The 15573-nt window shown below is 50.1% G+C and overlaps 1 long non-coding RNA gene across 1 annotated transcript; it reads right to left on the reverse strand.

The window, feature by feature from the left end:
- Nucleotides 1-2186: 2186 nt before the first annotated feature.
- LOC141049148 (uncharacterized) lies at nucleotides 2187-15571 on the reverse strand. Its single transcript, XR_012220263.1, has 2 exons — nucleotides 15413-15571; nucleotides 2187-2991 (listed from the first exon to the last, which is right to left on the reverse strand). It is a non-coding gene; the product is annotated as an uncharacterized lncRNA (long non-coding RNA).
- Between the last annotated feature and the right edge of the window lie 2 nt (nucleotides 15572-15573).

A 15573-nucleotide genomic window follows, 5' to 3' on the forward strand; every position in this document is an offset into this window, starting at 1 on the left:
TCTGGTATCAGCACAATCACGGTGCTTCTGCTTTGTGGGAACAGTTTGGAGGAGTCCCTTATCTGTCCCCATGACTGTGCTCAGTGCACAAGCTCCATACAGACATGGAGAACATGAGCGACCGCACAGATCCCAGACCTCAGCCCCATCCAAGACTGCAGAATGTGAGCCCAGCCTCCCCCAACATCAGGGTCTGACCCCATAAATGATCTTCTGGATGAAGGGTCAAAAAATTCCGCAGATGCCTCCAAAATCCTTCCCATAGGAGTGGGAGCCGTTATATCTGCAGAGGGGCGACTCCACACTAAGAATTATGGATGTAGAATAGGAGGTGAGGACAGCTCCTATAGGAGGATGTGGAGGGGTACAGGTGTTTGTCCATTTAGTATATCCCCATGTAACCAGAATTACATTGTACTGAAGCCTTGTTAATTTGTGTCATCCCCTCAGACGCACAGAGTGTGGGAAGCCAAGGAGCGCACTGAGAACACGTTCTGCCACATTCCCTCGGGGTCACTTGCGGTGCCCTATGTAGCCAGTCTATGTATAGAAGGACATGGGGCATCGATGGCGGCTCTGAGGTCAGTAACTCAGTACCAGGGAACAGACCGGACTCCTCCTCGGCGCAGAGCGTGATGTTCAGCCACGTAAACCGAGCACGAAGCGTTACCGGCTGCAGCTCCCGAGTCATCCACGGCCTCCCGACAACAGACACGACCCTGGGGAGACGGCGGCATCCAGAGGGGTCTGGTGAGGTACAGAAGGCGCGTGGCCCCCTCCATGTGCAGCTCCGCGCTCTGGCATTGTACGGAGATGGGATCACCTTGCTGTGATGTCTCTTTGTCCGGGTACCTGGATGCAGAGCAGCGAGATTTGTACATTTTTAGCATTGGATGAAGTGAAGCGACTTTTCTAACAATTTACTGACGCCTGGAAATTGAGAAGTGTCCATAGTCGGGAGCCTCGCAGTCTGCACACAATGGAGACGAAGCGTGTGCAAAACAGTAAAAGGAAAAGTTCCCCCGTCCGCGGCATCGTGTCCGTCCTCTGCCGTTATTGCCCCATTACTACGGAGGGGCCGCCGGTGATCTCCACCATATCCCACATCGTAAACCCTACCTCCAATTAACCTCTGTGCAAACAGTGCAGGGTGAGAGGAAGGCAAGGCAACGGGAGACCGTCTCACAGCAACGAACCGGGCGGGGAGGGGTTAACACTGGGGCGCAGCACCTCAGGGGTAAAATAAAGGAGAAAACAACATGGACTATACTGAAAGAATAACGGATAACATAATATGTGAATCCTACATCATGACCGGGGCGGGGCTGACAACCTCACACGAATACAGGTAGGTTGTCAGCAGTGATGAAGGGCGGGGCTAGAGTAAAAGGGGTGTGGTCTCATCATTATATCAGTGATGTCATCACCGGGGCGGGGCTGACAACCTCTCACATGCATACAGGCAGGTTGTCAACAGTGATAGATGAGGGGGCGATGCTGGAGTATAAGGGGTGGGGTCTATTCATTTTATCAGTGATGTCATCATGGGGGCGTGGCTGACAACCTCGCCATATTCAGGCTGGTTGTCAGCAGTAACAGAATCACTATTCTTGTGGTATGTAAAATGTTCCCTTTATCTTTGCGGTCATTTCTCGTTGCCGATTTCCTGCAGCCTTGCAGAGTCACCGCTCCCTTTATGACTGGCTCTTCTTCAGGCTCTCGGCATCTGCCACCTCTCCACCTTCACACGTGTCCATATGATGAACAAGTTTTTGACAGAGAATGAGGTTGATGCCTTGAAGCCATCGCAGCCTGAAGAATGAAAACTGAGCCGCACGCCGACAGCCCACACGATGTCTGTATCACCCCACTGACAGTGTAGCCGGTGCAGAGTACAGAACGTCTCCGGGTGCAGGAGAGAAAAGTCGCCCCGCGCTCTCATACGCACATTACATTGGTTGACGCAGGAACCTCCACTCGTACTTGGCCCCTGTGGACAACAGAGATAATCGATCTCAAGACCAGACCATGGGGATGCATGCAGCCCTTATGTTGATTATGTCCCATGACGCATGCTTTTTCTTTGCCCCGGGCAGAGTTTAGTTGTGACATGATTCTGTAACCCGGCTCACTAGAAATAAGAGAAATGTGGAAACCAAGCTGCAACACGGACCCAAGGGAACAAAGACTTTACAAACTGTTTTATGATTGCACATAACCCACAAAACACAGAGCACATGACTGTTATATCAGCCGCAGCCCTGACGATCATCACTGCACAGCAAGAGTCAAAGAAATCACATACGTCCCTCCATGTTGTCAGCCATCAGCAACCTGAGCAAGCACATGACTTGTCCACATCCCCACCGCCCAACATGCTCGGCTGGCTATCATCTGTGTGTTCAGACACCGCTTGTCTGTGCTATATGGAGCAGTATCCATCCAGCACCAATAATCTGCACTTGACTGCTCCGGTTTGATAGACCCCCGACTTCACTAGAGACCAGGTCACATGGTTTTGAGGAATGATACCATGCCACTAGCAGGTAAGGCTCCAGGTCCATCTCAGAGGTGGGATCCATGGGACTGATCTCCCTGAGCCGAGCACAAGATCAATGTCCTGGGGAGGCCGTACAACATCACATCTCATATTTTCAGCTATAACAACAGGCAGGGGGTGAACATAATAAGGTTCTTTCATTTTGGAAGTGACAGATTCTGGGTTGTTACTGAATTTTTGTGATCTTCTCATGGGCTTGACCTTGTCTTATGCTCTCAATGCTAAATGATGGAATTCAAGGCCCCTTAAACTGGTAGAAACCATCCCTGCAAATAGGACACATGCGCGGGACAATGCTGTGCAACTGTCGGCATTAACTCTTTGTACCTGTACATTCATGATGTCTGAAGGAATCAAGGACCCCAGGGGCCTCCAGTGACCGTACACTGCGATCACCGAGGATCTTCTGGGGTAAATACTGTGTTTCCATCCTGCAGGGAGAGAACGGAGAACGATCAGTGACAACCAAAACTTCACTTAGTAGAACCTTATTACAGATTTCATATAGTGCATGGTACACGACTGCTCATAATAACTGAATGTTATAGAGTGGTAAGCCCAATGCCCCGCACGCACACTGTCTCGGGGGTCATATTTGACACAGAACTTTCCTTTGTTCCCCATATCCAATCACTCACTCATGTTACCTGCATCTTAAAAACATCTCCAGGATCGGACTTTTTTTTTTTTTTTTTACTTTTGAAACTGCAAAAGCTCTTATTATCGCTCTTATTCATTCTGGTCTGGACTACTGCAACCTCTCTACTGATCGGTCTCCCTCTAACCAAACTTTCTCCTCTCCAATCCATCCTGAATGCAGCAGTCAGGTTCGTATTTCTGTCCAGCCTTTAAACTGATGCCTCCACCCTGTACCAGTTATTGCACTGGTTATCCATCCGCTACGTAGTATAATATAAACACATCTCTCTCACCCACAAAGCTCTCCACAACGCTGCACCGCTTTATATCTCATCCTCATATCTGTACACCACCCTACATATCCTTCCCATTCTGAAACTGATCCAAGGCTAATATCCCCCATAATCTAAACTTCCCAGCTCCGTTCCCAAGACTTCTCTCATGCTGCATCAGTTTTCTAGATGCACTACCCCAGACGATCTGATTAATAACAAGACCCCACAATTTTAAGCACACTTTAAAAACACATCTTGTTACAGACAGGTCTATCACCTCACTTTATTTACTAAGCCTACTCTTCCCTCTTTCTAAATTTTCCTCAGAACCTGGTCACACCAATACATCTAGAATCAAATAAACCGTAACTCTTAATCCATATATTATATAGAAGAACCATACAAATAAAGTGCACCCGTGCAGAATCAATAAAACACACAACTGTGCATCATAAGTGGTATACTGCCATAAAATGCCATGGATAAGGATTGATATAGGTTTTTAAATATTGGATATTCAAACTTTATGGCAGTATACCACATATGATGCACAGTTGTTGTTTGTTTTGTTGAGTCTGCACAGGTGCACTTTATTTGTTTGGTTCTTCTAAATAAGATTTTTATAAATATGGATTAAACGTTACATTTTATTTGATTCCAAACTGCTACTAGTATTTTGAAACTGCTTTGGATTAAAGATAGTCTCGGCTCTATATGACACCAATACGCCTGTCTCCACATCCTCCATGCACCTAATGGACTATACATGCACTGGCGGATGACGGATCGCGCAGCTTTACAGTTAGGTTCAGAAATATTTGAACAGTGATCAAATCTTCGTGATTTCAGCTCTGTAGGCCACTATTTTGGATGTAAAACGAAACAACTGAGATGCGACTGAAGTGGAGACTTTCAGGCTTAATTAAAGGGGTTGAACAAAAATATCAAGTGAAGCGTTTAGGAATTTTAACCATTTTTTCTACAAAGTCTCCTCATATCAGGGGCTCAACAGTAATTGGACAAATTAACTTTCCCCCTCAATAAAATGTTACGTTTTAATACTTTGTAGAGAATCTTATGCAGCATTGACGGTCTGAAGTCTGGAGACCATGAACGCCACCAACGCTGGTGTCCCCTGGTGTGACGCTTTGCAGCCTTTACTGCAGTGGCTTCAGTTGTTGCCTGGTTGTTTGTGGCTTTCTCTGCCTTAAATTTTGTCTTAAGCATATGAAATGCAGCTCGATGGCACTGAGATCTGGTTATTGCTGAATATTCCACCTCTTTGCTTTCGCAGTATGTTTTGAGTCATTGTCCATCTGTCCTGTGACAATCAACCTTCCTGCATTTGTGTGAACCTGAACAGAAAGTATCACCCTGTACATAAGATTCAGATCAATAACCACTAGCAACTCGGTGCCATTGGGAGACATGCATGGTGTTACGCTCGTGGGGGCGCATGTGGCTCGTGGACCCACTGTGCCACAGACCGGACCTACCCTAGAGGGGCATAACTAAGCAGCTACCTTAGTGTTCGCTGAAGCCTCTAGTGGCGAGATCAGGCTTGTGAGGCAGGTAGCTGCCAAATGCCACTCCAGGGTGGCGTCCGGCAGTAGCAGCTGACCCCAAGAGTCTAAGCTGTTATTCCAGACAAGACAGGACGGCCACTTGGGCCAGGTTCAGACTGTGCAGACAGGACAGCCACTTGGGACAGGTTCAGACTGTACAGACAGGATGGCCACTTAGGACAGGTTCAGAGACACAGGTCTCAGGTCACACTTTAGGTACCGCCAATGCGGTCATGGGGTACAGATATCACTGAAGCGGTTTCAGCTTGCAGGTGATTATCAAAATGCCTCCCAGGTATCAGCTGGGGAAACTGCCATGTGCGTGCGCTGCCCCTTTAAGAGGAGGGGCACGCTTGCGCCGCTGAAATCTGCGACACGCACACAAACCAGGAAGAAGGAGCATGCCAGGGACCAGAATAAGCCAGTGTCCCTGCATGGAGGGAGAAAGGGACACCATGCACAGGCACCTCTTCTTCAAACCTGTGAGGACTCTGCATTGAAGTTGGAGGCTAACACCTCTTCACAGACTCCAACAACTTCTCATCTGGACCACGACTTCTTCTGTTCACAAGAAAAGTGACATGATGTTCACAACTAGGATGCTTCTGTCCATCAATCCACCCTGAGCATAGGACGAAGAGGGCGTAGTACCAGGAACTTGGCATAGTGAAGTCTCTCTAGATTCACTGAGATCGGTTACCACCCCAGAGGATTCAAAGTCCAGTTGGAGTTCCTCCGCCTAGTAGGAGGGTTGAAGAGACTTGGAAGATGCCACCACCTTGACATTCTCTTCACACAATCTACTAGAGACTAATGATACCTGAAAACCTCAAAATGAGGGAAAAAAAAAAATCCAAAAAATTCAGATACAAACCAGACAGGCCTAAATACATCTGCACTAATAGAGGGTGCAGCGGACCCAAGTAAAATGGCAGCTACACAGGTGTATAAAAGCCAAATGAAACAGCCAGCCTACACACGGGATGCATTCTAGTTGGCACTGGGCAGCCCCCCTATATGGTGTTACTAAGAGGTTGTGAACCAGAAGCCCTGCATTCCCTGTGTGAACACTGCCACATGCGGATTATTTTTCTGCACTGGTGTATCACACGGCCAATCCCTGATTGTAGGCTGGCTGTTTCATTTGGTATTTATGCACCTGTGCAGCTGCCATTTTACTTGGGTCCGCTGCACCCTGTATTAGTGCAGATGCTTTCAGACTAATGATACCTGCTCAGGATCAATCTTCAGCCTGGTCTCCAAGATGACACGTCCACAAGATGGGGAGGTTCCTGGGGGCAGGATATTGGTACAATCGTCGGGATTGTGTGGGGACATCGCCCCTGCTTCCCTCTCTTTGAAGACACCAGCACCCAGTGACTCGGCGACTAGCAAACCTGATGGTGAAGATGGCAACGCTGCAGGCTGACCTGGACGTATGGGGATCAGACAACTCTTGTGACTTGGCTGTCCCTACAGAAGCACCACATGGGGTCTCCAGACCAGAACAGGCACCTGAGTTCTCACCTCTGGACGGCCGAAGCGAACACCAGACAGCACATCATGGAAGCCGATCTTCTCAGTATGTAACACTCCGATTTAGAGCTCAAGTTGCTCTGACATGACTTGAATGTTTCTGAGTAGGGCTCGTCCTTCACTAGAAAACACCCACGCCGGACTCTGGAGCTGTCGACGGGAATCTGACACAGACACTTCACGGCTAGCAGAACGAACTCTCCAGTCGAAACTAAACTTCCACTTGCCACAGATACTGTCATTTGTGGAGAGGGAATGCTCCTACCAAGGGCAGCTTCTCCCACTGGCCCAAGGTTTAGGAGATCTTTAGGCTTCACTAAAGAACGTCGGGATGTTCCGCACAACCGCAGCGATACCGCAATCCCATATCATGACAGAGTTTCAGCTTCTGTTTAGCCTGCCAAAACACACCCGACATTCACGGGTTCTGCACAGTTAGCTGCCTCAACAGGCTGGGGAATGGGTGGTCTTTGAAAGGACATAGCCAGATGGGACAGTTTCCTCACACGCATCACCAGTCTGGTCTGCTACTGGAAGCTGGGGAGGGAAGATTTTGCAGGGGACACTGGGTTCAGCTCATTGAAGGCCTTTCAGAAGACCATCAGGAAGGCTTGCAGATCTGAGGTGGCAGAAGCCCCTTTTTCCCCATAGGGGGGTTGAGCGATGCCAGGGCATCTCCTGTTAGGTAGGACATCAGGAATCGCACCTTGGCCGGATTGGTGAAAATCTGCTGACCAAAAATTTCATACTGCCACATGCACTGCTCTAAAAATCCACGGCACTGCTTCAGATCCCTATAGAACAGAGGTGGATCAGACAGGACAGGTTCCACTTCAGAGACATAGGTTTCGGGCTGCATAAGCACAACCATAGGTACTGCAACTTGGGCTGGTACCGCAATGATCAGGGATTCCGATTGAGTATCCTGAACCTGTGGTTGAACAAATTTTTTTTCCTGTCGCATATACTGGCCAAACAACGATTCAAATAACTCCAAGAGAAGGGAACCATGGAGCTCAGTGGGATCCATGGCCTGACACACTGTGCCTAAGATTGGACCTACCCTGGAGGGGCGTAATTTGGGGCAGGTTCAGACTGTGCAGACAGGACGGTCACTTGCATCAGGTTCAGACAAACAGGTCTTGAGTTACAGTTCAGGCACCGCCGATGCAGCCACAGGGTACAGATACTGCGGTTTCAGGATACGGACACTGCTTAAGTGGTCACAGGAAACAAGGACAACCTATACCGGACTAACGGGACACAGGTCATTGGAATATTTATAACAGACTAGGGACAGGGGACCTGGCAATATACAGTTGCACACACCAAACGAGGCGACGCGCACAAAGACCAGAAAGCCGGGGCGGTGAGTAAGCCGGCGCCTCTCCATGTAGGGAGAAGGGAACACCATGCAGGGTCATCAGCAGTAGCTCTACACGTGCCCAAACCATCAAACCGCCTCCGCCATGTGTTACATATGATGTGCCGAGGATCAGAAGCTGCTCCAAGCCTTATCCAGACTTTCTTGTTCCCATCATTCAGGTACAGGTTGATTTAAGTTTGTTTTTTCCATAACTGGGCGGCTTCTTTAGATGTTTTTTGGTAAAGTCTAAACAGCCCTTCTATTTCCAGCTGATTAACGGTTTGCACATTGGGGCGAACCCTTGGTATTTGCTCTCATGATGTCTCATCTTTATCGTAGACTTAGATACTGAGACCCCGACTTCCTAGAGAGTGTTCTTCACTTGGGTGGATGTTGTAAATTGTTTTTTCTTCACCATGGGAAAGATTCTGTGATCATCCACCACTGGTGTCTTCTGGAAACATCCAGGCCTTTCTGAGTTCCCAAACTCACTAGTGTGCTCTCTTTTTGGCAGAATGCACCAAACTGTTGATTTGGCTGTTCCTAACATTTCTGCGCTCTCTGATGGATTTCTTCACCTTTTCAGCCTAAAAAGATGGTCTGTTTCTCTTCCACTGACAGCTCCTTTGACCACATGTCGTGGGTTCACAGCACCAGTTGTGGACGCCACTCTCTCGGGGAGCTCTGCCCCACTCTGTGTATATATCCTGCAAGATTCTAACCACCATGGCAAAAACATGTCTGTTATACTCTGCCCCACTCTGTGTATATATCCTGCAAGATTCTAACCACCATGGCAAAAACATGTCTGTTATACTTTGCCTCTATTAGGGTTAATTACTGCTTCTATCTATAGATGAGGTTGTGGCCCCTTTGGGATTATAGTATAAATATATAGTTATCATTGTGGTTACCACCTCATCTGTTGAGATTTATTTTTATTAAATATATATATATTTTTACATGTTATATGCCGGTTTCTTTTTTTGTAGTATCTGCAGAGATACTATTGTCTTTTCTCCCCTGCTTTTACAATACCTTTTGATACTGTTGTTACCATTGGGTGTGCGTCCTTTTTAAAGTATATTTTTAACCACATGTATCGTGGACTTTCTCTTCAGCTTCTTTCGATTCAATCTCCCAGTTCTGTTTGACTTGTCCTGTGGACATTTTAATATATAACCGCAGCCTTGAAAGGATGGTTAAGAAAAGGCCATTCAGTAATGTGGGGGAGATTCACAAGGAGTGGACTGCTGCTGGAGTCATTGCTTCACACCACACACAGACGTCTCCAGGACATGGGCTACAAGTGTCACATTCCTTGTGTCAGCCACTCATGACCAATAGACAACGCCAGAAGCGTCTTACCTGGGCCGAGGAGAAGAAAAACTGGGACTGTGGTCAGTGGTCCCAGAGTCTGGAGGAAGAGTGGAGAGGCCACAATCCAAGCTGCTGGAGGTCTAGTGTGAAGTCTCCACCATCAGTGATGGTTTGGGGGCCATGTCATCTGCTGGTGTAGGCCCACTGTGTTTTATCACGACCAAAGTCAGCGCAGCCGTCTACCCGGACATTTTAGAGCTCTTCATGCTTCCCTCTGCCGACAAGCTTTATGGAGATGGAAATGTCCTTCTCCAGCAGGACTTGGCCCCTGTCCACACTGCCAAAAGTACCAATACCTGGTGTACACACAACAGTATCACGGGGCTTGATTGGCAGCAAACTCGCCTGACCTCAACATTTCTGATTTTAAAAACATTTTCAAGCTGGTGTTATAAAGTATTCTATAATTTCCTGAGATAATGACTTTTGGGTTTTCATTGGCTGTAAGTCATAATCATCAACATTAACAGAAATAAACCTGTGAAATAGATCCCTCTGTGTGTAATGACTCTACAGAATAGAGGAGAGACACTTTTTGTATTGAAGAACTGAAATAAATTCACTTTTTGATGATATTGTAATTGTGTGAGAAGCTCCTGCATACGGTATATTGACAAGACTTTGACACAGAAGGGAGAAGAAAATACACCGAGCTTAACACAACCTTGAGAATCACCAATACCCTTCATGACCACATCTATTAACAATGTCTATGAACCCAATATATATCCCAAAATATCCAAACCACTTTGAAGTGTTCAAGTGCATTATTTAGTAAAGTTATTTAGTAAATCTTAAACACCTTGACCTACACTCATTCTCTGAATCCCTCCTCCCTCTCACAGATATAAGGATATAAGTTCCTTAGGGTATGTGCACACATAGTTTTTTGTCTCTGTGGATTTTGTAGAGAAAACTGCAGGAAATCCGCAGGACAAAGTGCTGCGGTTTTTCTGCGGTTTATCTGCGTTTTTTCTGCGGTTTTGCCCTGCGGTTTTACACCTCATAATGGATGAGGTGTAAAACTGCAGCGTTTCTGCACCAAACAATTGACATGCTGCGTTTTGAAAACCGCAGCAAAACCGCGCGGAAAAAAACGCAGCATGTGCACAGCTTTTTTTTATTTCCATAGGAAATAAAGGTACTGTACAACGCAGCAAAATCTGCTGCGTTTCTGCAGAGCCAAAAACGCTGCGGAAACGAAGCAGAAACCGCAAAGTGTGCACATACCCTTACACAATGCGGATGACGCTGCCGCTCTATATAACACCACAATAGCTGTAGCTTTGGAATCTGCTGCCCCACTTACACATACCAAAGCTCGCAAAATCAACAGACAGCCCTGGCACACCAGCCTGACCAAAGAGCTGAGGCGAGTTTCCAGGGCTGCTGAGCGCAGATGGAAATGATCCCACTCCAACGAGCACTTCATCGCATTCAAACAGTCCCTCACTACCTTCAAGACCACACTCGCCACAGCTAAACAAACCTACTTCTCATCTCTCATATCCTCCCTGTCTCACAACCCTAAACAGTTATTCAACACCTTCAATTCTCTCCTCCGCCCCCCAGCACCTCCTCCCTCCCCACTCATCTCAGCTGAAGACTTTGCCTCATTTTTCAAGCAGAAGATTGATAACATCAGAGACAGTTTTGGTCAACAACCCCCAGAGCCCTTCCTCCCGACTTCCCAGCCCTCCACCTTCAAAATCAACTTCTCCACCATTACAGAAGGTCGACTCTCCACTCTACTCTCAAGATCACATCTCACCACCTGTGCACTTGACCCGATCCCATCCCACTTAATACCAAACCTCACCACAGTCTTCATCCCAACCCTAACCCATGTCTTCAACCTATCACTAACAACTGGTGTTTTCCCCTCAAGCTTTAAACATGCCTCCATCACACCTATCCTCAAAAAGCCCTCTCTTGACCCATCCTCTGTATCTAGCTATCGCCCTATATCACTTCTCCCCTACGCCTCCAAGCTCCTGGAACAACACGTCTACCTTGAACTGTCCTCCCATCTTGCTTCTTGCTCCCTCTTCGACCGCTTACAATCTGGATTCTGTTCACACCACTCCACTGAAACTGCCCTTACTAAGGTCACCAATGACCTCTTAACCGCCAAGAGCACGCAAACACTACTCTGTCCTCCTCCTCCTGGACCTGTCGGCTGCCTTTGACACAGTGGACCATTCCCTATTATTACAGACCCTCTCATCCCTTGGCATCACAGACTCGGCCCTATCCTGGATCTCATCATACCTAACAGACCGGACATTCAGCGTCTCCCACTCACACACCACCTCCTCACCTCGCCCCCTATCTGTCGGAGTCCCACAAGGTTCAGTCCTTGGGCCCCTGCTGTTCTCCATTTACACCTTTGGCCTGGGACAGCTCATAGAATCTCATGGCTTTCAGTATCATCTCTATGCTGATGACACACAGATCTACATCTCTGGACCAGATATCACCTCCCTACTAACCAGAATCCCTCAATGTCTGTCCACTATTTCATCCTTCTTCTCCCCTAGATTTCTGAAACTCAACATGGACAAAACAGAATTCATCATCTTTCTCCCATCTCACGTGACCCCCCCCAACGAACCTATCAATTACAGTAAATGGCTGCCCACTTTCCCCAGTCCCACAAGCTCGCTGCCTCGGAGTAATCCTTGACGCTGATCTCTCCTTCAAACCACATATCCAAGCCCTTTCCACTTCCTGCCGACTTCAACTCAAAAATATTTCACGAATCCGTTCATTCCTCACCCAAGAATATTCAAAAACCCTGGTACATGCCCTCATCATCTCTCGCCTTGACTACTGCAACCTCCTGCTCTGTGGCCTCCCCTCAAACACTCTCGCACCCCTCCAATCTATTCTAAACTCTGCTGCCCGACTAATCCACCTGTCCCCACGCTATTCCCCAGCTTCTCCCCTCTGTCAATCCCTTCACTGGATCCCCATTACCCAGAGACTCCATTACAAAACCCTAACCATGACATACAAAGCCATCCACAACCTGTCTCCTCCATACATCTGTGACCTCGTCTCCTGGTACTTTCCCGCACGCAACCTCCGATCCTCACAAGATCTCCTCTACTCCCCTCTTATCTCTTCTTCCCACAATCACATACAAGATTTCTCTCACGCTTCCCCCCTACTCTGGAACTCTCTACCACAACATATCAGACTCTCACCTACCATCGAAACCTTCAAAAAGAGCCTGAAGACCCACATCTTCCGACAAGCCTACAACCTGCAGTAACCACCGATCCACCAAACCGCTACACGACCAGCTCTACTCTCGCCTACTGTATCCTCACCCATCCCTTGTAGATTGTGAGCCCTCGCGGGCAGGGTCCTCTCTCCTCCTGTACCAGTTATGACTTGTATTGTTTAACATTATTGTACTTGTTTTTATTATGTATACCCCTCCTCACATGTAGAGCGCCATGGAATAAATGGCGCTATAACAATAAATAATAATAATAATAATAATAATAATAATAATAATAATAAAGCTGTGAGATATTCCGTGCCTCTCGTGTCTTGTATAGAAGTACGTAGCTCATTGCTTCATGGGGGTTGAACCAGACTCCATTGCATGCTATTAGACATCATGCAGCTGTGGTCATATGCAATAGATGCTGTTCGGATTTATGACCAATCTAGAATGTTAAGTAAAATTTAGGATTTTAGGGGATAAGAAGACCCATGACGTGTAAAATAAGAGTTGGACATTTTCGGTTTCAGTCGCTCAGCAGTGGCCGGAGCACATCCCTTGCACTGGGCAGGTAAGTCAGGCCCCATGGTCAGCTCATAACAGACGTAACAGCTGTCACTGAGAAGGAGGAGGGGAGCAAGGACCTAGGAGAAGCAGTCCATATCCAGGAGGTCATGAAACCATCCATTGTTAACCCCCAATTCATCAATTACCGAGGATCAAAGAGCAAAATCTCAGATGAAAAAAAAAGAAAAGCAATAAAAAGGGAATTATCAGCAGAGCAAATAAAGAGTCTCAACCAAAGCCCCAATCACCAGGAATAGATGACCCATCTGGAGACCCCTGGGGTCAATGATTTATCTGCTGCAGTACAGACAAGTCCATGTCAAGTCTCAGGCTGGGTATACATAGACATCCTGCACATAAGAGCGTCCAGCCTACAGATACCCAACCCCACGCAAATGCATGCTCACCCCAGCCAAGTGTGCATGTTCTTACGTTAAAGGCGAGGGCCCCTCTATATCAGGACACGGTACAGGCGGGGGCCCCTCTATATCGGGAAACGTTACAGGCGCGGGCCCCTCTATATCGGGAAACGTTACAGGCGCGGGGCCCCTCTATATCGGGACGCGGTACAGGCGGGGGCCCCTCTATATCGGTACGCGGTACAGGCGGGGGCCCCTCTATATCGGGACACGGTACAGGCGGGGGCCCCTCTATATCGGGAAACGTTACAGGCGCGGGCCCCTCTATATCGGGACGCGGTACAGGCGGGGGCCCCTCTATATCGGGACGCGGTACAGGCGGGGGCCCCTCTATATCGGGACGCGGTACAGGCGGGGGCCCCTCTATATCGGGACGCGGTACAGGCGGGGGCCCCTCTATATCGGGACGCGGTACAGGCGGGGGCCCCTCTATAGCGGGACGCGGTACAGGCGGGGGCCCCTCTATAGCGGGACGCGGTACAGGCGGGGGCCCCTCTATAGCGGGACGCGGTACAGGCGGGGGCCCCTCTATAGCGGGACGCGGTACAGGCGGGGGCCCCTCTATATCGGGACGCGGTACAGGCGGGGGCCCCTCTATATCGGGACGCGGTACAGGCGCGGGCCCCTCTATATCGGGACGCGGTACAGGCGGGGGCCCCTCTATATCGGGACGCGGTACAGGCGCGGGCCCCTCTATATCGGGACGCGGTACAGGCGGGGGCCCCTCTATATCGGGACGCGGTACAGGCGCGGGCCCCTCTATATCGGGACGCGGTACAGGCGCGGGCCCCTCTATATCGGGACGCGGTACAGGCGGGGGCCCCTCTATATCGGGACGCGGTACAGGCGGGGGCCCCTCTATATCGGGACGCGGTACAGGCGGGGGCCCCTCTATATCGGGACGCGGTACAGGCGGGGGCCCCTCTATATCGGGACGCGGTACAGGCGGGGGCCCCTCTATATCGGGACGCGGTACAGGCGGGGGCCCCTCTATATCGGGACGCGGTACAGGCGGGGCCCCCTCTATATCGGGACGCGGTACAGGCGCGGGCCCCTCTATATCGGGACGCGGTACAGGCGCGGGCCCCTCTATATCGGGACGCGGTACAGGCGCGGGCCCCTCTATATCGGGACGCGGTACAGGCGCGGGCCCCTCTATATCGGGACGCGGTACAGGCGCGGGCCCCTCTATATCGGGACGCGGTACAGGCGCGGGCCCCTCTATATCGGGACGCGGTACAGGCGCGGGCCCCTCTATATCGGGACGCGGTACAGGCGGGGGCCCCTCTATATCGGGACGCGGTACAGGCGGGGCCCCCTCTATATCGGGACGCGGTACAGGCGGGGCCCCCTCTATATCGGGACGCGGTACAGGCGGGGGCCCCTCTATATCGGGACGCGGTACAGGCGCGGGCCCCTCTATATCGGGACGCGGTACAGGCGCGGGCCCCTCTATATCGGGACGCGGTACAGGCGCGGGCCCCTCTATATCGGGACGCGGTACAGGCGGGGGCCCCTCTATATCGGGACGCGGTACAGGCTGGGGCCCCTCTATATCGGGACGCGGTACAGGCGGGGGCCCCCTCTATATCGGGACGCGGTACAGGCGCGGGCCCCTCTATATCGGGACGCGGTACAGGCGGGGGCCCCTCTATATCGGGACGCGGTACAGGCGGGGGCCCCTCTATATCGGGACGCGGTACAGGCGGGGGCCCCTCTATATCGGGACGCGGTACAGGCGCGGGCCCCTCTATATCGGGACGCGGTACAGGCGGGGGCCCCTCTATATCGGGACGCGGTACAGGCGGGGGCCCCTCTATATCGGGACGCGGTACAGGCGGGGTCCGCGCTATACCAGGACTGTACCTACCGCGCTCCGCGCTCTCCTCTGGTTGCTGTGGTAACGCCGTCCAGCACGTCTTACGTCTTGTTTGTGGGCAGGACTTGTATGATTGACGCTGCAGAATGAGCCAATCAGCGCTTGATGGGCGGGCCGCTATATAGGCGCGGTGCGGCGCTGGGGGAGCGCAG

Source organism: Dendrobates tinctorius, unplaced genomic scaffold (genome assembly GCF_039654945.1).
Source record: "Dendrobates tinctorius isolate UK_male_01 unplaced genomic scaffold, ASM3965494v1 ptg000143l, whole genome shotgun sequence".
Classification (NCBI taxonomy): domain Eukaryota; kingdom Metazoa; phylum Chordata; class Amphibia; order Anura; family Dendrobatidae; genus Dendrobates; species Dendrobates tinctorius.